Source organism: Talpa europaea (assembly GCF_964194135.1).
Source record: "Talpa europaea genome assembly, chromosome: 2".
NCBI lineage: Eukaryota > Metazoa > Chordata > Mammalia > Eulipotyphla > Talpidae > Talpa > Talpa europaea.
The window spans coordinates 77,279,529-77,305,528 of record NC_140068.1 but is presented as its reverse complement, the minus strand read 5'-3'; the positions used below and the strand labels follow the sequence as shown (position 1 = coordinate 77,305,528).

General features: G+C 39.6%; 1 protein-coding gene across 4 annotated transcripts in view; it reads right to left on the bottom strand.

Moving 5' to 3' along the window:
* Positions 1–26,000, bottom strand: part of DST (dystonin) — a gene marked incomplete at both ends in the record, with an annotated part of 433,522 nt that overhangs the window by 385,454 nt on the left and 22,068 nt on the right. The window lies entirely within an intron of this gene.

The following is a 26,000-nucleotide window of genomic DNA, read 5'->3' as shown; positions in this document are numbered from 1 at the left end:
TCTAATGAAAGGTTAATGTGGGCAGTTGAGGACTCAGTGTTAGCATATCTCACAGAAAGAATCAATGAATGAAACTAAGAATAGTCTATATTTGGCTTAGCTGAGTGGGTGGCACTTAAAGAATGAATAAATTTATATTCCAGGCAAGGGAAACAACATAAAGAATGAATGAATAAGTAAAATGATAGCCAGATAGAATATTTATGGAGCAATAAGAAACATTATTTGCCAATGCGCCAGGATGAGAATACAAATTACATACTAAGTATGGTGGGAAGCTAGAGGGAGGAGGCATTAAATGCTCCAAATGGGGCTTCTTTGAAATTATGGGTCTTTGGGATTTTAAAGGATGTATAAGAAGCTAAAGATTGCAGTAAAAGCATAAGAACAATTAAAATTTCAGGGCAAAACGTAGCATGCAACACTGAAAGGTTAGTGGGTTCTGAGCGATTCTCACTGAAGGACAGGGGACGAGATCCTGAATATGAGCGTGAAGAATATGAAGGAGAAAAAGGACAACAGTATGAGGTGACTGCAGTGTCAAAGTAGCACTGTAAGCAACAGAAATCAATAAGGAGGAAATACAAATGTATCTGGCAAAACTGATGGCATTGCTTGACTGCTTTCTTTTCATGCCCAAACGTATTAGCCTATTTCCTCCCTCCTATCTGCAAGCTCAGCTGGATCCTCTTCAGCCCAAATAGTCCCAAAAGATAGCCATAGTTCCCACATAATCCAAGAGGTACTGTAGCAGCTGCCAAACAAGAGGATAAAGGAGCAAGAAGTAGCTGGGTCAGCTGCTAAACTAGATTCCATAGTAGAATGAGGGGAAACATGTTAGAACCAACATCCACAATGGCTGCTTCTAAAATATGCAGGTTCTTAGACACTACCTGTGGGATAATATAAAATATATATTTGGGGCCTCCCCGGTGGCACAGTGGGTTGAGCGCAGCACTGTGAAGCTGTCCGCAGCCTCTGCAGCGCGGGTTCAATTCCCAACCTGCCAGGGAGAAACCTACATGGTGTGGCAGACCTCTCCTGTCACACCCGCTGCTCCCTTCAGCAGTGCATTTCTGTCCATCTGCCTGTCTGTTCCCCACTCTGCCTCTGCTGAATCCTCTCACCCTCCCATGCCTCTAGCCTGTACCCCAGTTTTTGTATAAAAATAAATATTTAAACAAAAAAATGAAATATATATTTGTCTCTGATTTTGTTTCCTAGCACAGAGCTCCTAAAACCTTTGTAATTTCTTTAGTGATAGGAACACTAAGGACATTCTTGTTGTAATGAGGCAACTCTGTGTGGGCTTCTGGTTTGGGGCCATTCCAGAAAGACCAAGATATGATGAGACTCATAATTTTCAGTCTCACTGCCCCATCCTCCAAAGAAGGGAATGGGGTGATTAATGTGCCTACACAAGGAAGCTCCCATAAAATCCCAATAGTATGAGGTTCAAGTTGTTTCCAGTCAGTGAGCACATCTGGATCAGGAGGCTGACATAATCCAACTCAACAGAGACAGAAGTTCCTGCACTTAGGACCCTCCCAGTGTCTGCCCTACGTATCTCTTCATCTGGCTGTTCATCTGTATTCTTTATTATATCCTTTAGTAAACTGGTAAACATAAATAAGTGTTTCCCTGAATTCTATGAGCTGCTCTAGCAAATTAATCAATCCAAAGGAGGAGGAAATCATGGGAACCTGATTTGTAGCCAAGTCACATAGATATTTTGGATAAACGGGAGACCGACTACTTGTGATTAGCATCTGCTGGGGCAGCCTCCTAGGACTGAGTCTTGAACCCACGAAAGCTAGGGCTATCTCCAGACAGATAGTGTCAGAATACAGATAAACTCTGGAACAAAACACTGGTGTCACATGAATTGCTTTGTGTGGGGGAAAAACCTACACAAATTTGGTGATCAAAAGTGAGTGTACTTGGGCCTCCCCTGGTGGCGCAGCAGTTGAGCTCTGGGCTGAGAAGCTGCCCGCAGCCTCTGCAGCGCTGGATCGATCCCCGGCCACTGGGCAAGGGTCCCATATGGTGTGCAGACCTCTCCTGTCTCGCCTGCTGCTCCCCTCAGCAGTGTATTTCTTTGTCAGTCTGCCTGTTCTGTTCCCCACTCTGGCTCTGGTGAATTCTCTCACCCTCCCCGCTTCTGACTGTACCCAGTACTTGTATAAATAAATAAATAAATCTTAAAAAAAAAAAAAAAGGTCAGTGTACTTGGCATTCAAGCAAAGAAGATGCACAGGAAAGTAAGATACATTGAGAACGAATCAGGTTTCTCCCTGTGCAGGACACAGACAGACCTGTGGGTTTTCCCCTTCTACTCCAATTTGCAAACACATGCACCTGTGCACACAAACACACACACCCCCCTCCTCCCTTCTCAATGAGACTTGCTAGGAGTGAGACCAAAAAATCTCCTTTTTTAAAACAAGCTTCCCTGGTAATTTTTCCGAACTTTGAAAATTAAGAATCTTTAGGAGTTGGAATTAGTCAAACCACCAGATGGCAATAACTTCAAAAGTATTCTGCATTCTTTCTAATTCAGAAAGGTGTTCACTGGTAAAATTAACATGGTTGGGAGAGAGGGAGGTGTTGAGAATATTTCTTTGGTAAGAATGCAGACTCTTGTCCTCTTATATTCTTGTGAGTAATTAGCAACCCAATTTTGCTTAACTTGTATTATTATCAACAGTCTTTGTTGGGCTACAAATTCTAGAAATATTGAAGGAAAAAAGCCCCGTAAAGTGACTAAAAAGGAACTGAAACTTGTTGGTCCAGTCATTCTGAAGAGCAATCATCTAGTCTAGAGAACTTCTATAAGTATACCCAAGAAGGTATTTAAGCATGACTAATGATAATAAAATTAGAAGCAGTTTTTGTTAGTATCTCCTAAACTTCAGTAATTTTTCATAAGACCTAAGTACCACCATGAAGACTGCTGTGATTTCTGCTATATCCAAATACACTTGCATTATTTTTAAAATTTCTGTAAGTGCTAGATATGGTACACAGCCTGCAGCCAGATTGGCACAAATGCTGACTCTGTGACTTCCTGGTTGTATGAAAATAATTAGTTTCAAAGCCATTTCCTTATCTGTAATATGGGGATTAAAATAGTACTTACTTCATAGGGATGATGAGAAAACTATATGAATTAATGTATTACTTAGAGGAGCATCTGGCACATAGCAATATGTAAATATAGCTATGATTATTATGTATACTACTTGTGTTCATAAAACAAACATTTTTAAAACAAAAGTGTGTTATCAATCAGTAAAAGGAAAAATGAATCACACTGCAGGTGTCTTGCTGAGAGACACACATGAGGTAACATCGAGCTGCAAAGCACCCCGATCCTAGCGAGTCAAACTACCTGGACCCAAAGATGAGGTCTATCCCTTAATAGATGCGCAGTTTTGACCAAGATATTTCTCTGTGCCTCAGTTTCTTAATATGTCAAATGGATATAACAATACTTCTTTCACAGTTATGATAGTGTTTGAGTAAAATAATCCACATTAGCTACACAGAACAGTGCATAGTTTACAACAAGCAGTCAATAAATTATCACCATTATTGTTACTAACTCACTTGCTTCCCGAATGTTGCTGCAGAAACTCACACAGCAGCAGTTCAGAATTATGACTAGGAACACTATAAACAACATGGGCATTAATCTTTTTTATTTTCCTAAACCACTGTACATTATGATAGAACCTCAGTTCGTTACACTTGCTTGTCCTAAATACTTTTAACAGAGGATATTTTATTTTAAAACAGTAGGTGGTGCTATAAGCTCTTGCAGGTGTAAATGGATTTGATGGTGTCATTTGATCTATTCATTTGGCTAGTCTGAATACCCCTTAACCAGTAGGTGATCGACACTTTAAAGACTTGTGCCATTTTTAGGCCATCCAGTTTTATCAGCATCTTTAAGGTAACAAATTCTCAAGATTTTTAGTCTTGATGTAGAACTAGTCAAGGGGCTCTACTACCCACTCCAGATTTTTCCTCTTAATAATCTAGTAGAATAGCCTCTATAGAAAACAGTGTGGAGGTTCCTCTCAAAGGACTCAAAATGGATCTGCCATATGACCCAGCAATTCTACTCCTAGGAATCTACCCAAAAGAACACAAAAACACTAATTCAAAGGGAAATCTGAAACCCTTTGTTTATTGCAACACTATTTACAATAGCCATGGTATGGAAACAGCCTAAATGCTCCAAATCAGATGAGTAGATCAAGAAGATGTAGTATATATACACAATGCAATACTATTCAGCAAAATATATCTATTTTGAAATGACTGGAAGTGACTATACCAAGTGAAATAAGTCAGAAGGAAAAAGATGAGTACCACATGGTAGCACTTATATGTGGAACATAAAGAAACCAACAAAGTGTCACAAAAAAGACAAACTTTAAAAACTGACCATAGATGTTTAAAACCTAACCGTAGATCTGGGGCATCCAGGAATGAAGAGGAAGGGAGGGGGAGAGTGAGAATAAGGCTGGGGGTGGAGGGAGAGCACAACGGACTTGGTGGAAGACTATGGGTCCTTTGGTGGCAGGAGAGCTACAGAGACCACACCTGAAGTAGGAAATCCTATAGGGTCAAAAATTTAAAAAAGATGTCAAACAAACAAAAATAATAATAATCTATATAAGGCCTCCCTGGTGGCACAAGATGTTAGGACTCAGCACTATGAAGCTATGGGCAGCCACTGCAGCACTAGATTGATTCCCAGCCAAGGAGCTGACCCACATAGTGCAGCAGACCTCTCCTGTCTCGCCCACTGCTCCCCTCAGTAGTGTATTTCAGTAGATCTGCCTGTTCTGTTCCCCACTCTGTCTCTGGTGAATCCTCTCACCCCCTCCTGCACCTCTTGCCTGTACCCCAGCTCTTATATGCATAAATTTTTTTTTTTTTAAATCTAGTATAGTCACATAACCTTTGCATGTGGCAAAAGTCAACCAACTGAAATTTCTCTGCTTGGACAGAAACTACCAAATGGACTATTAACTTAATAAACTATTTACATAGTTTATTTAGATGCTAAGCCTATTATATCCACTTCATAGGGGATTATCAGGGTTACATAATCTACCTAAGGCAAAAATATCAGCTTAGAAAACTCCAGATTAGGACCCAGGACTATCTAACTCCAAATGGGTGCCATTAATGTTATAGGGCAGCCCCGATATAAAAACGGGTTGGCTGGCTGTGGGTCCTCACCCGCGAGCTTAAAAGGGACTTACTAATACTCCACTACAGGCACACACAAAAGGTTAATAAAAGGTTTATTTACAAGGGAAAGGGAATTACGGAAATGTACAACTCAGGGAGAAAATAGGGAAATAAAGTCTTTAATGCATCCTACCCGATCCACCAACCTGGAAACCCAAAGGCACTCTCAGAGCTGGCCAGACGCTGCGAGCTGGCGGAGAGCCAAAATGGGGGACCCCTCCAAAGCCCACGTGTCTGGCTTTATACCAAACCTGGCTGCTTAACCCCACCCTCAGGTCCCAGCCACCTTCCCTTTGGTGGTGATGAGATTTGGAGTTCCCAGTGTCTTTTTGCTTTAGTCCGGAGTTGGGGGTGGAGTCGACAAAGCCTGTATGGAATTAGCTTTAGGACATCCTTTTCCCCCTAACATTAAGACTCTTATGCAGAGAGGTTATAAGGCAGCATTGCATTCAGAGCTAATCTCTGATACTGTATCCACTAAGCCTAAAACACAAAACTGACTGGGATTAGGGGAAAGAATAAAAGGAAATTTAGAGATTAAAATTACTTGATATACAGCAGCTTCTCCTTTAAGGACCTTAAAGTGCTTTTTAATTATAACTGTTAGATTAACCTAAACAGGGATCATAAAGTAAACTCAGAAAATAACCATATTTTCTCATGCATCTGCTCTTCAAACCCACAATGAGGGGTTATTTTTCTCCCAACCCTACATAAAATTTATGGTAGATGCTATAATTATTCTGGTGATTCTCACAGAACTAAAAAGTCATCTAGACACTTCTAGTCACTAAAACAGTGCCACTCCAATGAGGTCCTATCACTCCTAGCTTCCTCTTGAACAGGGCTTAAAGGAACCACAAGCTTTCTCCCTAGAAATTCATAAGAAATATGCTTTTGCCCAAACACATTCTGGGAGAGCAAGCTATTCCCAATGCAGCCAAATCTGCTGGCTCCCCCATTTAGAGCACCCAACAGTCTTTAATCCTTTGGAATTGTCACACGTGGTCTGGCACCAGTCTTGGCACAGAGATTCAAAGAATACAAGTCAAGTTTTCCCAGTGGTTTTTAAAGGCTTACAAGGGATTGGAGAATGATTCCAAGCACAGCTAAGAAATTTTCCAGTCTCTAACCACGAGCTATGTAATAACCATGAGCCATATTCACATGTGGCTATTTGCATTCAAATTTTAGTTAATTAAAATTAAACTAACAATCTCAGTTTCTCAGACATACTAGCCACATTCCAAGTGCTTAGCATCACATGTAGTTAGTGGTTACTGTATTGCACGATGCAGGGAAAACCTTTTATTATCACATAGTTCAATTGAACAGCACTCTAATCTCTCATAAGTAGATCCTTAGCCTTTATCCATATAGCCTAAAATTGGAAATGGGTGAGTATAAATGTGAGTATAGGGTAACTGCTGTAGCAAACAACACCAAAATCTCAGTAGCATAACACAATAAAATAAAAACATGTCTCACTCATAGCATAGTCTTACATAGCATAGTCTTACATAGAACAGCAAGAGTGAGAGAATCCATATAGTCATTTAGGGAACTAGGCTCCTTCCACCTTTTGAACTAGGTCCTCAATGTCCTCTCCACTCTACTAGTTTACAGGGAAAAAGAGCCAGGGTTGCATGTGGATTGTTTCTGTGGGCCAGGCCTGTAAATAGTAAATATCACTTCTTATGTTTCATTAACTAGAATTGAGTTACATGGCCATCACCTAACTGCAAAAGAAGCTAAAGAGTGTTGTTAGGCCATATCCCCAGAAGAAGAGAACAGATATTAGTGAGCAACTGCAAAGTCTGCCACGGAACTGGTGATAAACTCAAACTCAATTTCTAGCTATCTCCATGCACAGGGGTGGTGTTCTCTCTAGTAATACGATCCTACCCAACTATAACTCTTGGGGGCCTCAGAAAAACGATGACAAAAAGAATATGTGCCAAACTCTGTGTATGCATTATCGCATTCTTACAATATTCCTAAGAAGTAAATACTACTTTAATAGTCATTTTACAGATAAGAAAATGGACACTAAGAAGTTTGCCTAAAACTTGTAAGTACTGCTCTACTACTGAAACTTGGACAACCTGTCGATTAGGAAACTATTTTTTGCAAAGTTTTCTTAAAATACAGACATGCTATTCAGGTACACATTGTCAATGGCTACTTCTGAGCTACAAAAGTAGAGCTAAGTAGTTGCAACAGGGTTCACATGGCCTGCGAACTCAAAAATCCTTAGTAGGTGGCCCTTGACATTAACATTTTGCCAACCCCTGCTTTATAGTATCCTGTAAGGCCTTGAACACCCTGCTTCTATCATAGACTAAAAAGTAATTTGATCCAATATTTTTTTAAGATTTATTTTTATTTATTTATGCATACAAGAACTGAGGTATAGCCCAGAGGTGCCGGGGGCGAGGGGGTGGGAGGATTCACCAGAGACAGAGTGGGGAGCAGGACAGGCAGACCTACTGAAATACACTGCTGAGGGGAGCTGCAGATGAGATAGGAGAGGTCTGCTGCACTATGTGGGTCAGTTCCCTGGTCAGGACTGAACTCATTGCCGCAGTGGCTGACAATAGCTTCATAGCACTGAAACTTTAACCCCTGTGCCACCATGGAAGCCCTGATCCTGCATTTTTATCTGCTAATCTGTGCTCTCCATGAACAAAATGGTCTGGGAAATACAAAGTCAGTCTAATTTCCCTCTGGCAGCCATGTCTACTGTATCTGTTTGTGGCTGCACAACCAGATTAAACATCTGTTAGGTTGTTTTGTCAAATACGTAGATGACACTGCAAGAGTTACACTGCATTGTTTTTCTAATAGTGGTTATGCCTATTCCCTGATTTTTTTTTTTATATTTGGATTGTAACTACCAAGCAAAAGTTTTGACAAATTCATAAGCCCTGTTGCTTTTGGTATAACAGTTTTCAACCTTTCACCCTTCCCACCACCTGCCTTGGTTTTTAGAGATAAAGTCATCAGCACAGAGTGACAGTGAATTTTATATGTGGTGGCTGTCCTCAGGCAGAACTGCATCTATTGAAACTGGCTTATACTCTATTTCTTCTTAGGTAGAACTCATCAACTCTGTGCTTGTTTTTACCAAAATGAAGGAAATAAATATGCTTGGCTTCTGAGAGACTCTCAGAGTATGGAACCTACATTGCATTTGCATTAAAATCAAGTGAAAAGTAGGGTGGAAACTGCACCCACTACATACAAAGCTATAACAAGAACTTTTTAGAGGGGGCCTCCCTGGTGGCGCAAAGGGTTAAGATGCAACCTATAAGGCTGTCCACAGCCACTGAAGCATGAGTTCAATCCCCAGCTGGCCAGGGAGCAACCCACATGGTGCAGCAGACCTCTCCTGACTTGCCTGCTGCTCCCCTCAGCAGTGTGCTTCAGTCAATCTGCCTGTTCTGTTCCCCACTGTCTCTAGTGAATCTTCTGGCCGCACCCCTAGCCTGTACCCCAGTTCTTGTATGTGTAAATAAATAAAAACCTTTAAAAAAAAACTTTTTAGTGGATGATGCAGGGCACCACCCAAATTCCACCTTCAGGAGGCAGACCTTCATGTCCCCAGTTGCAAGGCATAGTGGCAGCTCTGGCTTTTAGCTGAACATCCAATGTGGAAATTGCCACATGCTTAGTCTAAGAGGTGGCCAGCTTGTCCCAGGGTCTCACCACCTCCCCCCAGGAATGAAGATGGTCAGTGGAAAAAGAGGAGGGTTTGTCTCAATTAGGGACAACTCTGAAGGTCCACTCCGCTCCAGAACATCCTTGGGATTGACTGAGGCACTGGCTGAATACACATCACTATTCAACTTCTCTCTCTGCCTAATTTTCTTCCCTCACTCACAGGTAACAATGGGAAACGGAAACTGCAGCCATCTGGAGAAGTGAAATGGGGAGTAGACTGAGTTCTAAAGGGAAACTGAAGCTTCACTCAGAGTTAAGGAGGGCAAGTGAGAAAGGCTGCCTGAGAAACAGGAGCAGCCGTCAGTACAATCTGCTCTTCCGACAGCCAGAGCTCAGCAAGTCTTGGCAAAGAGGTCCCCAGCCCCAGGCACAGACAGTCATGCGCATTGACAGGCTCTATAAATAGCAGAGCAACCAGCAAATAGTAGCCCAGACTTCATAATTACAAAACAAGGGGTCTTGTAGATGATTCTGTAATTGTGAGTGGCTTCTGTGGCAGGCAGTCTTTTCTGAGCTACCCACTCACAACTAAGCCTACAAAAAAAGAGTCATCATTTGAAAAAAAATTGTCAGACACAGTGTTCTTTTCAAGATAAAAAGCTAGAAACCTAGGAAATATAAAGGAAGCATGCCTAATACCCAAAGAACACCCAAATGGCAAGATGTCTGTAGTAGTGAATAGCCGCAGTATGCAAAGGCCACTGAGACCAGTCATAAGAAAGAAGGACACATAAAGGGGTGGCTGAGGAAAAAAGGAGTCACAGAAAGAGCACAGGAAGGAAAGGCATAGGAGATGGGTTAGGCTGTGCAGCCCACTGCACGTGCAGGAGAAAATGTGGGAGAGTAAGATGGGAGGAAAAGAAAGTAGAAAAAAAAGGAAAAATAAAAAGGGTGGGGGGCAAGGCAAGAAATTTACACTAATTTCAACAAGCCACACAAAGTCCTAAGAATTTTGGTTGCTACAATAATTTTCCAAGGGCATCGTAAGTGCCTTTCAATACCTACTACAAAATGAGGGTCTTTGAAGAGACTAAAGCTAATTTATGACACAATGCCTCAGAAAAATTTAAGACACAGAAGAGGACACTAGGCTAAATAGGAGACAAAATACAGACCTAAATATAAATGCAAGTTGAGCTGCTAACACTTTACACAAAGGAAGAAAAGATGGTAAACCTTCCAACTACAGCTGTAGCAACAGCATCCTCATCATCTCTTCTTCAGTAATAGCCTCGTCTCCAGGTCCAACTCAAACCTAGTAAGGCAATGTTTCTAGGAGAAATTCCTAAATTGCAGCTGACCCTATTGTGACAAGGCAGCGGCATCTCACTAATTCTGGTGGCAGACAAGTGATGAGGCAAGTACTCAGCCAAGCCTGCTAAGGGCTAGGAGAATATACAGGCAAGATGCAGTGGGTCATCACAGCCTTGAGAAGCTGTAGGCTTCAAAAACTGAAAGTCAGGAGAGCAGGAGCCCTAAGGCACTAGGTGATTCGTTCAAGCAGAGGAGGACCTGGGCCACCAAAATGGGTAGAGGCCCCGCGATCCTCAGGTGTCCTCCCTGTTGCCCACCCTCCCTTCCCCAGGATCTAGCAGCTAAAAAGCATCAGTCCTTTGGTTGGCATTTGTTCTAACTGATCACTACCCACTTTCTAGTGGTTGTTAAATATTTTGAACCTCACCTTTGCCATTGTATGAAGTTATCAAAAGGTATTTGAGCTCTGGGCTGGAGAGAGGGTAGAATTTCAAGTCCCAACGATGGGCTCCAGACTGCAGCAGCAAAAAAGGGGTAGTCATTGACTGAACCCCCAACCCAGGAGTCGGGGGACAGATGCTTGCCCTGGGCACAAATCATGTGACCAGGCTGAATACATGATGGGCCACGGCTTCCAACACACTGCTTTGATAAGAAATGACTCAGAAACATCAGCAGCCTGCACTGAGGGTGCACAGAGCAGGAAGGACTGCCCATTCCTGCACACAGCCTGGAGGTTGAACCTTTTCACCACCCCCAAAAGCAAAGTGAATGTGTACTTGGTCTGCGTTCAAGTCTTAAATGCTTCTCTGGCAGCACATTCCCTCTCAAAATCTGCTTACTCTGAAGATATACTTATCAGCAAGAAAGAAAAAAAATGTTTTCATGACCTCAAATCTCATAGTTTTACTAAGTAGAAAGAAAGAGAAAAAGGAGCTGAGAGAGCTAACTGGACCAGATTCCAAATAACACAGTTCATCAGAGGTTTGTGAGAAATGTTTGTTACTAATCCATTTAGAGGGTGAATAAGGTATCCTTTTAGGGTTCACTTCTGCTCTGTCTTTGATATAGATCTTACTGACATCAGCAAACACTGCTGTAGAGTCACCTTGTTCTGACTCCTTTTCCTAAAGTGATGTTACTGAATCACTGCTAAAAGCTTTAAAGAGATTGTGTTCCCCTTCCCTGCAGTGTTTTAGGCAAGAGCTATGAACTTTTTAACCTAGAGCACATGATACTGTTGACTTTTCCCATTAGATTGATTGAAGTGATGCTTATTACAAAGTGGTTTTTTTTACAGCGTTTATCACAGTTTGACTTATCTAAAATGTATTCATGCATATGAGGGCAAATAGCTTTTTTTTCTTTGCATCCTTTACTGTTCCTCCTTATAACTGGCACAAAATTGATCTTCAATATATTTTGGTTTTCAGTTTTAAAGGTCAATTTGTCTAAAAGGTTCAGAAAAGAATAAATTAGAATCTTGAATTCCCCCATCAAAGAGTATGTCCTTGCATGTGGTACATATGCTGCAACCATAAGATGATGTCACTCTGGCCTGTTTGTGTTCTGGCTGAAAGTCTTGCCCCACAATTACTGATAAAAAAGGGATGCCAGTGTCAGTTCTGGATGCCAAAGAAAAACAGAGAAGGCAGGATACAAAGAATGACCAGGGGTAAGTTTTATAGCAGCTCATGCCAACTTCCAATGAATGATCTAAGAAACAAGATAAATATCCGCAACTACGACCTGATAGGGATCATTGGTGGAAGGGCTGACAGTTTGATGAGCCACAGCTAGAAGAATGACTAGAGAAATGTTTCATTCCACAAAATCTGAAGAAAACAGGAAAATAATTATCAATTCGTCATGGCAGGAAACACATCCCAAGATAGTGACTCAGCTCTCCCATTTCCAGGTATGAATATCCTGTGTATAAAAGTCAAGTTCTATCTAACCTTACAATGGGTAAGTTTTCTATTTTTCAAATTATCCCTATGAATAGAAAGAAAAAAACTGAAAAACTTCTCAATTCTTTTGAAGATGCTAACATTGCCTAAAAACAAAACTTTATCAATTCAAGAGAAAAAATATATAGATCAGCCTAACACATGAAGATAAATAGATTCTAAATAAAATCTTAACAAAACTATAGCAGGGCATCCCTGGTGGCACAAAGGGTTAAGACGCAGCACAATGAAGCTATCAGCAGCCACACAGCACTAGTTTGATCCCCAGCCAGGGAAGTGAACCAGATGGGGCAGCAGACCTCTCATGACTCTCCCACTGCTCCCCTCCACAGTGTATTTCAGTCAATCTGCCTATACTGTTACCCACGCTGTCTCTGGTGAATCCTCTCACCCTCCCCATCCTGCACCTCTGGCCTGTACCCCAGTTCTTGTATGCATGAATAAATAAATCTTAAAAAAAAAACTATAGCAGTTAATTAAAATAATATTTCTAAAACTAAGTAAAATTTGTTCCAAGATTAGAGGCTGATTCCACCACAGAAAAACTTCACCATAATTTATTACCAGCACAAATTAAAGGGAAAATAATTGTATTGATAGGTACAGCAAAATTTCAATTAAATTCAACAGTGATTATTGATTTAAAAATTGAGTCATGGTTGGGAGGATAAAAAATGAAAACAGTCAAACAGAAGTAGAAGGAAACTTTCTGCATTCTAAAAGGATTACCAATCAGGAATTAAGAAAAATAACAATAAATGTTCAGACCCAAGTTACTACATTTATCACAATTTTTTCTTTTAATTTAGGAGGATATGGCTAGTACATTAGGACAGAAAAATTAAGTATATGAGCATTGGGGGGAAATTACAGTCATTATTTACAAAAATAAATGAATATCTAGAAAGTGCAAGTCATCAATTAAAAACTCAGGAATAATTGAGTTGAGTAAGGGAGAGGGCTACAAATAAATATACAAAATTCAGTAATCACTTGACTGAAATATTAACTGGCTTGCTGTTCCAGTTCTGTTTTTAATAACCAGTCTTATAAATTATAAATGCTAATTTGGGAATCTTTGATTTTCTCTCCCTAGATTTGATGGAAACAGTGGGGTTCTGGTAAACCTGCTCTTTAGGAGGTTGGGGAAACTGTTATATATGGTTTGCCAATGTCCTTGGTGTAAACAGTCCCACATGGTCATACTGTCATTGAACACAGAATTTGAAAAAAATGCAAACAAATGACTCTCACCAGCTGACAGGAGCCAGCTCTAGACCCCAATGGAGGGAGATTGATTTTTACATAATTTTATATCTGTATTTACATATCTATTACATATATGCATATTTATTGCATACACACACATATATACATGAACATTCCCCTTTTTTCTTGGACATTCTTAATATGCTTAAGCAAGGTGTTTTGCACACAATTTATATTGTTTCTTCTCAGGTTTGGACAACTCAGGTTTGGACAGCTACTAATGAATATGCTGTTATGGTGGAGAAAACATTACTAAGGCAAAAATTAAATCTATCTAAAAAGCTAGACACTTTATCACTGAAATACATTCAAAGGTATTCTTTCTAGTTTTCAAACATAAATGGCTCATTTAATTTAACACGAGAAACATAGGCTACCTCCACAGCGCAGGAGGACACAGGACAGGACTCACATTTCACCATATTACATGTACTCCATGTAAACTGTGTTCCTAATTCACAGTTTAAAAAATTCAAGGTAACTGAAATGAGAGGCTATCGTATTTCACAATGGAAACGAACTTGGTTCTGCTGCACCTTTTATGGTTAGAATACCTTCAACAAAGGTGTGAAAACTCTATTTCCATGAGCATTGTAGGAAACACATATGGGAACTGGAGGGGAGGGAGGAGGAAGTTTACCAAGTTCTGCATGGGACCATTTGAGTGTAAAGAAAAAAATCCAAGTTCAAATGCTTGCTTAAAAAAAAAAAAAAAAAAAAAAAGGATTTCTTTAAGCTTATGAGAAAGGAAAAGGGGAATAGGATATTAATTTTATACCAAAATTGATCAAATTGACTATAATTGTATTAGTGTTTGCTTTTTTTCATGGGGATTAAGCATAATTGATTTGGGTACCTTTGTGGTTGACTAACTTAAAAAGCTTTTTTAGCACAGTAATGCTAAATGTTGGGTCAATGGGTCACAAAAAATAGTGAAAATAACATTAATAGGAAGATTCTCACTTTCTCATCTAGACCCTGAAGATAATGGCAAAACCAGGAGCTACCCAAACCCTATCAGAGATGGCAGAAAGCAAAAAAAGGAGAAAAGCACTGACCTTCACAGGATGCCTAACAGAAGGGGGACAGGCAGGAGATTGGGGCAGGCAGAGCAGTCTAGGACAGAGAAAGAAGTGAACAACTCTTCTGTTCAGAATGGAAAGAGACTAAGATAAAACAGAAAAGTTAAAGAGAAAAAGAGATCTAAAGGCCTGGGAGGTGACAGCACCTTGGCTCTCTCCCCTCCACACTCCCAGAGTTTCTGAGTATTCAGCTAAGACCTATACTGCTAGAACTCATAATGGGATCCATTTTTCAGGGAAAGGAGGCAGCAGTGGTCTCCAGGTTGTATATCCTTTGGAGAAGAGGTACATCTCCCTAGCAAGGACACTCCAACTGTAGAAACCCTCAGATCTATTCCCCTTGGCTCTGCCCTGATCTCACACTCCCCATTCTCCAAAGGAAGAGAGAAATGAGCTCTGGGGGACAGAAAAGAAGCAGTCATATTGACTTACAAGTAAGAATTAGCCTTCTTATGTCTTACTAAAAGGAATAACATGGACTATGGCAATAAAGTCAGCAAATTTATGCTATTACTGTCAAGAAAGTATTTTCTAATTTGGGGGTAATGTTAAATTTTTTACAAAGATTAATTTTTACTATTAATGTAATTCAATAATAAGCACAGATGTGTAAATATTCTCAGAATTGTCCCTAAAGAATTCAGCATCACTAAACATAATTTAATACTGAGCTAAGTGGAAACTAGAACACAAAATACCTACGTAAAGAGTACAGCATAATGAATATAAATACAGGATGATATACTTTAGACAGGTACATCAGTAGAGCAAAAATAAAGATAAAAATGCTTATACGGTCTTTATGAATTTCATTGGCTAACATGAGTGAGTCCAAAGAATTTTAAATTCTTCTCTTTGTCATCCAAACTGAGCTTGCCAATTAAAAATTTTCCAGCAGCTCAAGATGGGAAAACATCTCTATTTAATCCCATGCTGTATTTATATTTATACTTTCCAGGTGGAGGCATCCTGGAAAAAGCTTTCATTGCCCTCAAACCCCTCGATTTAATCCTGTTTTCAGGTCATCTCATCTCCCGACAGATCTATTTTTGGCATCTCTTAATATTAATACTCCCTTGGATACCCTTATCTCTACTATCATCATTTCCTAAAGCAGGACAAAATTTCCTGATGCAGGAAGGATAAACACAAATGCTCTGATTTAAAAGGTGAGTTATTTTAAAGGTACCAGCAGATTTTAGACTTTCATAGCTTTGAAAACTATCTTTCTGATTTATTGTGACATACATCTTCAGAATAAAAACATTTACAAAGTGTGTTGCCAGAAAAGTAACAATATAAACATAAATTAAATATAGTTCCATTAACTCTGAATGGAAACATTATGTTTCCTTTAACACAGTGCAAGTGGATTATTAAAAACCCACCTTTCAGTATTTGGGACTCGGCATAAATGTGTCTTCAGAGTTCCTTCTTCCATTTGCCATTCATCTCTCTTTTTCTTCACTTTTACTTGTGTCTTACTGACTCAGTAATTCACCTAATAGTGCTGCTATGTGTGCAGCACTATACTAAGCATTGGAAACAAAAAATGAATAGATGCATATTCAGAAGTAACCAGTCTAGTGGGGAAGGGAGACTAAAAAGCAAATGAAGGTAACATGCAGAAGTATGCTCAGGAGACACTGTGGGGCAATTGAGTTGGTGAGTTGGGGCGGGAGGGGGCAGTCCACTCTGTGAGAGAAGACAAGGTCATGACTTTAAAAAAAAAGTGAGGATTCAGCAGGGTCAAGGGCAAGGAAAGGTCTGCTGGCCAGAGACAGAAGAATGCATAAAAGCATAGAAAATAAATGATGAGCTAGAAGACTATGGATGAGATCAGAAACTTTAACAAGATGTTAATCCACTTTTTTCTTTACTCACTCCAGTGTAGTAAAGTGATGACTCTAATTTATTTTTAAAAGAAGGCTGAAGCCCCCCTATGGTTCCTGAGTAGAAAACATTATTAAGCTTGTTTAAATGATTCAATGGGAGGAGACACTCTCCTGAGCCTGGTACACCATGCCTCACCTCACACATAGAGTGCACAAGGAGAAATTGAGCACAAAGCATAAAGCACCAGGACCCAAGATTCCATTATAACCACATTCATGATTCTGCTATTAAAATGCAAATATTTCTACGTATGGTCATATCTCAAAAACTGTATCAGTAACCTCAGCAGGGACTGGTAAAAGAATAGGATGGGAAGATGATCAGGTTAAGAGGGAGAATTACTTAGAGACAAAGGTACAATAATTATGGGATTAAAAGGACACCAGAGACTCATTACCTCTTTCACAGTTTGGTTTGGACTAGCCCTGGTACCTGCAAAAGGATTTTTAGACTAGTCCAGCTAATGCTGCATCAAACATCATTTTATGTATTAGTCATTTCTGGATTCATTTAATGAACTAACTCCCCTGTTATATAATCCAAACTAGCACCAGTCCCACAGAATCTCACAAAGAAACATCACCACCAAATCTTAGGAAACAACAATACCACAAAACAACAGAAATCTGAAAATGTTAATGTTGACTACTATTTGAACTGTCACTGAGTTTAGATAAAACATGGGAAGTCTACAATTTTTATAAAGCAAATACAACCTTAAAATAAAAACCTGACATAAAGTTCCCAAAAGGGGAAAACTTCATACCAATCTCATATATAAATATCAATGTAAAAACCCTAATGAAGATACCAGCAAGCACAATCAGCATGCTATTAAAAGAAGACCATAGTGCCTCCCTCTCTGGTGGTGCAAGGTAAGCACAGCACTATGAAGCTATCCACAGTCTCACCCCCCAGCCAGGGAGGTGACACACATGGCACAGCAAACCTCTCCTGACTCGCTCACTGCTCCCCTCAGCAGTGTATTTCAGTCAGTCTGCCTGTCCTGCTCCCCACTCTGTCTCTGGTGAATCCTCTCACTCCCTACACCTCTGGTCTCACTCCCTACACCCAGTTCTTATATGCATAAATAAATAAATCTTTAAAAAAATTAAAAAAAAGAAAATATAAGAGGGGGCATTATAGAAATTTTTTTGAAAGTTCAGTTTTAGAAAATCAACTATTACATTTCAAAAGTTAAGGAAAAACGTATGTATCAGTCACCCTCACTGATATACATAAGAGGCATGGGGAATTGACCAAATGATCTTGATTTGAAAAATTAAAAAAAAAAATAGGTACAGATAAATCAGTCAACAGGCCTTTCATTCTTTCAGAAAGTAGAAAGCCCATTAGGTATTTCAACAGAGGGGATTCAATAAAGGGATTAAAGCAGGTTAGGAGGACTGGAATAGCAAAAACCAGGCACTGAGATAATCTAGAGATAATAAATATGGGAAGCAACTACTACCTAAGGGCTTGGGGCAACAAAACACAAAGATAGGTTATAAGAATGTCAGAGTTAAAAGATGGAGGGCAAGGCACCCCACAAAGCTGAAACACTCAGTTTTGAAGAGGGCACATGGCTCCGGTGCCATTAACTCCTCAGGAGCTCAGAGAAAGGAAGTGCCTACGAATCGGGACTCACTTCTGAGGAGGGAGCACTGACTATCTACTGCTGGTGACTGTGAGGGAGAGTGAGGAGGCTATGAAGCTGATTACACATTCTAGAAAAAAAGCTGGATGCCGAGGAGAGATAACTACCTGAGATCCTCTGACAGGAAGAGAGAGGGGCAGAAAATGCTTATCTCCCCTTCCCTGCCAGACTCCTTCTCTGGTGCCCCCTTTGGGCAGATCCCAATAGGAAAGAGCCCCAGCAATACCAGAAAGAATAGTATTATAGAGGTGAAGTGCAGCTAAGAAACCATCATACTGCTACTTCTGAAACATTATAAAGTATGTTTTTCTAGTTGAAAAAAATCAGCTCATGCTTAACAGGGTAACACTGGAGACTTTTCCAGTAAAGTCAGGAACAGAAAACGGATACCTACTCTTATTACTAATATTTAACATTTAGCTGCCTAGCCTAGTCAGTACAAATTTACAAGTAAGATAAATAAGAAAAGTTGGAAGGAGGATGTACAATAATATATATACTTGCAGATGATATGTTTATATTCCTGGAAAACCTAAGAGATTCCACTGAAAAGTTCTACAAACTGTAAAATAATTAAGCTAGCAGATTACAAGACTAAGATAAACTAATACATTTTATATGCATAAACAGAAGCTATGATGGGGGGGAATACCCATTTTTAATTGCAAACAAAAGATGAAATACTAGGACTAATCATAAGAAATGTGGAAGAACTACAAGAATAAGACTCTTCTACAAAAGAATAGCTAGACAAATAAAACAGCATAACTATTATAAGAAAACTCAAAATCATATAGATTCAGTTCCTTTTTAACAAAATTCACAATTAATATGGTCTCATTATGATGTACAATATATATAAATAAATTTTTAAAATGCTCTCAGTAAAAATATAGTATATTTTTTCTTAAACAATCTGATTCTAATATTCATATATATAAGTACATATATATACCCACATACATACATATGTGTGTATATGAATATATATAAAGAATGTCCCAGTAACAGTAACAGAAGAGGACTAGAACATATTATGAAGTCTTCAATAATTTTAAATAATCATTATGGGGAGTCATATAATGGTATTTGCCGAACTTAAAATATATAAACTTTTGACTCCATAATTCACCTTCAGAATGTTTATTCATCCTACAGACATTGCTCATAAGTGAAATGACTGAAGTTTTATATGTAAGAATTGTTTATAATGATAAAAATTAGAAATACTCCAACTGTTATTACTAGGCAATAGTTAACTAAATTATTTCATACATCTAATGGAATATTAAGCTTCTGTAAAGAGAACTAGTGTCTCTATGGAAATCTTGAGATACATTAAGTAAATAAAGCAAGATATAAAACAGTATATATAGCATATTTACTGTTTATATAAAAAGGGAGAAAACTAAAAATATATTCTCTATAGAAAAAATAATGAAGGGAGTTACAAAACTCTAAGAATAGTATTTTTTTCCAATATCAATTTATATAAAAAAATAAAAAAATCAATAAAATAACTACATAAAATGCTCCTGAACAAAGACAGTAATGTTGCTGAAACTGGTTACAGGCAAGGAGTACTCAAAATATTCCTTTGTCGTGATTGAATGACACAATCCAAAATCCTGGCATGAAAACCTGTTTAGAGATGCCATTAATATGCTAGGTGAAAGGGAAGGTTATACACATATTCAGAAATCTGAACAGGCAAGCAACCTTACATTGTGGAATTCAAAATTTAGACACTTTCTGCTGCCTCCCTGTCATTCATTTATAATCTGGCATGAATTAGGTTGAAATGATTATCCTCTAATTATATCTAGCTGCAATCTTTGGTATGAACATGGCATTCTGATTGGAGGTGAGGTAGAAGCTGCGGGAAGAAAGACAAAGGGTATTTCAGAAGCTCAAGGGCACTTAAGATTAGGGCAAGCCTAGGTACAACCCTGAAGAAGATGCTCTAGGAAACCAAAAAAGCATGAGAGCAACAGCTCCTGGAGGAACAGAGGAATGAGAAAAAGGGAGGAGAAAAAACAGCAGAACCAAACTTCAACTATCTTTGTGTTTTTTTCAAACAGGCTCAAATGACTCCACTTATTTTACCCATTTACTCCCATTCATCCATTCATCAAATATTTACCAAGTATCAAACATTCAACAAATAGTAAGTACCCCTTTTATGGCAGATCCACACAAAACTATAGAGAGAGGATAAAAGTACCGAGTACCTGCCTTCAGAAGGCAGATGTGTAAATCCTCACATCTGATGTTATTATCCAGTACAAGGGCAGAATGTTAGGGAGAAATTAGGAAGGACTGAGAGAAAAAGGGAGGAAAGAGGTCATGTTTAATCCTTGTTTTTAGGTATGAGCAGGAGTTTGCTACACACACACACACATACACACACATGCACACGCGCACGCGCGCACACACACACAGAGTGGAATTCCCATCCTGGCAATTGCATGAAAACAGAGGAAGGATTAGTGAACACCAAGCAGCTGGTCCTTGTTTAAGTTTTTTGTTTTGTTTTGCTTTTAAGATTTATTTATTGGGCCTCCCTGGTGGCACAGGTGGTTGAGTGCAGCAGCGCTGTGAAGCTGTCAGCAGCCTCTGCAGTGCGGGTTGGGCCAAGGAGATACGCGTGGCAGACCTCTTCTGTCTTGCCCAAAGCTCCCCTCAGCAGTATATTTCAGTCAGTCTACCTGTTCTGTTCCCCGCTCTGTCTCTGGTGAATCCTCTTGATGGAGGACAAGAATAGAAAGACTGGAAAGGAGGCCTCACAAGACTAAAACCCAACTCACACAAGGAGGTGGGGGTCAAGGCGAATAACATGATCATTAACCCAGCTGTAGAGGGCAGACCCTTAGGCCAGTACCGTATCACAAGGCAGGATCAGACTGCTATAAGGAGTGGAGCACAGACCTGAGGGTAAACATATAGAGATTGGGCCCACCCCGGAATCTCTGATCCCTTTCTAACATTTGCCTGTTACCCAACATCAGCAACAAGCAGGCCACTCCATGGAGAAGTGACCCCTCCAAAGAGAAAAGGACTGTATCAGTACAGTCTGTGCACAGGCTCAGGGCAGCACTCCCACCGCCTACCTGTGACTATGCAGGTGCTTCTTTTTACTAACTCTCTTTTTACAACTTTCCTGCCTGCCCATGACCTGTCTCTTCACTAACCTCCCTCTGTGAAGGCAGGTCTCCTCAAGGCCGCCCGCCAGCGACCATGGCAGGCCTCTCTCAGCAAACCTGTCCCTTTCCCATTCCCTAATAAACCTGTTCTTTAAATATGACTAACGTCTCTGTCTCATGGAGAAACTCGCCGCTTGCTGCAAAAACGGGAGCTCTGGTGACACCTTTCCCAGAGTGAACCCAAGGACCCACAACTCTACAAAACTCCATCATTCTCACCCTCCTGCACATCTGGCCTGTACCCCAGTTCTTATATAAATAAATAAATCTTTAAAAAATAAAAGATTTATTTATACATACACAAATACTGGGGTGTAGACCTGAGGTGCAGGAGTGGGGGGAGTGGTTAGAGGATTTGTTACAGGGCAGGGAGAGGGGCAGCCCAGACCCCACAAACCTGCCTACTCTAAATAGGTTCTGCCATCCGCTGCATCAACATAAAACATGAGACTTTAATGGGAAGGAACTTTAATACAATTAGGAAACAATACAGGAAAGGCAAAGAATATAGTTTCTAAATCAAGCACCCAATGTTACCCATCCCCTCGTGGGTAAAAGTCCACCCAAACGGGATTGGCCCAGAGCAAGGCCCCAAAGCCTGTCACAAGTCTAAAGCATCTTCCATTGGGGACCCACAGAAAAGGATTAGAAACAACCAGACAAGTCTGGAAGGAAAAGAGCAAAATCAAGACAAAAACCGCCATTGTCACCTGCCCACAGGTTTCTCACCCACATCTATGTCACCCGGTCCACAAACAAAAGGCAAGCGTAGTTTCTTCAAGTGCCTCTCTGCTCCATGTGCCTCCTGCAAGTCTCCTTCTCAGTCTCCTCTGCAGCTTCTTCTCTCCCTATTCAGCTCCATCCTCCCTTGGGTGGGGCAGGAAACCTGGAATCTCCCCTTTTCCTGGGGACCCACCCTGTTACAAATTCACCAGAAAGAGTGGGGAGCAGAACAGACAGATCTACTGAAATACACTGCTGAGGGGAGCAGCAGGCAGGACAGGAGAGGTCTGCTGTGCCATGTGGGTTAGATTCCCTGGCCAGCAGGGGATAAAACATGCTGCAGTGGCTGGCTATAGCTTGATAGCACTGTCTTTAACGCCCGCCTCCGCCACCAGGCAGGCCCTGCTTCTTTAAGTTTTGAGGTAGGTAAGAGCTGAGATTGACAGACAGTGGACTAATCCCGTAAACAACAGGAAGCCATTAAGCAAAAAGAGTAGAAAATCAGATTAGATTAGATAGCCAACTCAGCCAACAGTAAAAGGTGAGCTAGACACCAGGATCAAGAATAATGGGCTATTGTAAGATCCTATTCCCACTCTACCTCTGGTTTATGAGCTCTGTTTTTATCACTACTACATTTTATTTCATTAGATACCACTCATCTTTTTAGCTACTCCCCTTTCCAGGTGACTTTATAACTTATCCCCCAAACAGGTACATTTTTAAGAATGAATGGGAACACTAATTAGACAGGATGCTAAAACAACAGCTATAAACTCAAAATTTGGCAAAGGGGGTGGTAATAAAATCTATCCATCATTAGTATTACACATGTGCTAATTTGAGAAAAAATGGCAATTCTTGCTTTTCCATTTAGTTTTTGGGTTTTTTAATGACTTTTGGTATGCTCTGAGCTTACAAATTCTAACATGTGGCTAAAAATTATTCCAGGAGGGAAAGAGTTTACAAATTTGTGCATCATATCAGCCTACCAGTGCATTTTACTGTGGCATGCATCAACATAAATCTAGTCTTCATTATCAAAATGGGAATATCATCCATTTTGTGAATATTCCAAATTGGCTGTGTCCTCTGCGACTGAGGATGCCTTCAGGCTGCCCCTTCCAGCTATCAATTAACATATACTCAGGAAACAAATTAATTTGAATATTAACCTTAAAAAACACAATTAGAAAACCGTATTTTCTTAAAGAAAAAAATTCTAACATATTCCAAAGCCAAATGCTGATAAATACTGTAAAATTTTCCTACTGTTTCTTTGAACAATATAAGTAATATGCCTAAAAAGAAGTATTTTTGTAGTTTTCTGGATTATTCCCATACACTCTATCAGCTGGCAATATCTCTCCATTTTTCTAAGCTACACACACTATTTCAGCTTTAATTAAAAGGCCCGTTGCCATAGTTTCTCAGAGAACAGCTCAAGGCATGCTTGAGTCCATTATTTTCTTGAGGTTTCTAGAGAAACTGTAATATAGCAGTAGCTGGCCAAAATTTTCCAATTTTACCTCCCACCCAGTAGAGCATATGATTTGGACATACAACTAGGTATTCTCAATATTTTAAGAGAATCTAAACAACTAGGAATGTTATTTAAAATTCATCCTTTGGTGGCGTCTCTTCTGCCACATCAGTAACGTAACCAGCAGACTGCAGCTCAGTCAAAACAGCAGAACGAGGGGGAATTCAGCCTAACACACTGATGGCATGTGTAGAAAACGCATTTGTCTTTCTAATAATAACAGGGAAAATGCATGTACCTACAAATTAAAATTATATTGCTTCATAATTTCTAATAACTCAGAAATGTGATTTCCAACATGCTTGAAAAAGGAGCTTGAAGAAAATAGATTAAATAAAATAATGGAAATTATTTAAGGATTTCAAAATTAAAAAAGAGGAATTCAAGAACCTTGTTTTTTAATTAGTTTTTTTTAATTGAGGTAACACTGGCTTCCAATACTGCTGGTAGTTTGGAATATAGGGTCCGCCACTTAGGTTATCACCACAGTAGCACACCCACCATGGCCCATCACCACAGTCCATTATGCTCCCTTCCCTCTTTAAGAATCTTAGTAAAGTCAAGATTTTATTCCATCTGAATCCCAGATGGAATACCTGCTTTCAAATGGTAATTACTACTAAGTCTAGAAGAACAAGTTCTAAGGTTATTCTGAGTTTAAGGTGAAAGAATATGAATTAGGGGCCTCCCTGGTGGCTCAGTGGTTAAAATCAGCATTATCAAACAATCACCAGCCACCTCTCCAGTCTTGCTCACTGCTCCCCTCAGCAATGTATTTCAGTCAATCTGCCTGTTCTCCTCCCCACTCTGCCTCTGGTGAATCCTCTCACTTCAGCACCTCCAGCCTGCATCCAGTTTTTGTATGCATAAATAAATATATCTTAAAAAAAAAATTTGTGAATTAACATTCAGTCCTGTGAACCTTAGGAAGGCAAATGTCAGTTCAGCACTTTATAATTCAGCTCCAATATTCTGATGTAGGAAGCTCTGAGCATGGGCTGAAAAGGTAAAAACAGCTGGATTGTAATTTCAGCTCTGGGAGCAATGTTAGGTGGTCTAAAGCAAGTAACGATTAAATGAGATAGGGTATATGTAAACATAGAAAATTCTCTGAAAATGGCAGCTATTATTGTTTCTCCATAACTAGGTCATCTCCAGGACAGGATGTGGGACAGGGTGAGATCTTGCTGTTTTCAGAGGAGTCTAAAGTCATTCTGCTCCCTTTGACTAACATCTCAAGAATTAATTTAAACTACTAAATTAATGAGTTTCCATTTCAATATAACAAATCATTTGACTTCATCATTCTATATCACTAAACTTACTTTTCTTTCTTTTTTATACAAGATTAATATATTCCAAAAGATATCTGAGAGATAGAAGGCTACCATATTTCAAACCAGGAGTATAGATAAAGTGAAGATGTTCTATGCATGTTAGATTATAGATATTTACTAATAAATAAGTGCATTGTGGTGAATGAAGTTTCTATTATTGTCATAGTATCATGCTGTGTGTCCCTTTATTTTTTAATCAATAGGTTTACATTTAAAAACATATCATTTCATGTTAGAAGGAAAAACAAAAATATCAAATGGCTTCACTTACAGGTGGAACTTAGGAAAACGGAACAAAGGGTCAGGGGAAAAAACAAAATTCTCAAGTTGACCATAGATCTGAGGCATACAACAGGGGAGTGGAGGGAGATGGGTCAAAAGAGGTGAGGGAAGAGCACAAGGGACTATTGTGATGGTTCATGGGTGCTGTGGTAGTGGGAGAAACTACAGGAACTACACTTGAAGGAAGAACAGTGATGTAAGAAAATAAAAAATAAAAATGAATTTTAAAAAAGCAATATATAAATATATACATATATAATTTCACTGATTCTCATAACATCCTATAAAAAAGATAGAACAGGTGGTGTTATTTCTAGTTTGACATTAGAGAAAGTTAGCCTCAGCAATATTAAGTGACTTACCCAAGGTGAGCTAAGGAACAGGGCTTAAGCTGAGGTCTTTTAACACTTAAGTGAGGATCTTCACAGTACCCCTCTGCTTGATTAGAATCACCACCAGTTTACCACTGTTTCTCACTCCAGCCTGGCATTGTAGCATGATGGAGGAGGTTAAAAAACAACTCCAGGGAGTTTCTGTAGCCACATTTATTTTCTGTATATGCAATCCTTCACTATTAAAACAAACAAAACAACTTGGAACACCTCAGCATGAAGGGTTCCTCCTAGCTCAGTTGCAAGGAAATCATCTGAGCTGGTATTCAAGTAGTAGACTGTGGCCTGGGGACCACTTTGTGAGCCACTATCTCTCCAGATATCATGGGTAATTTACAGAAAGTTATCTAAAATATCTCATTCCTGATTCACAATGGGAACTAAAGTTCAACCTGCTCTGC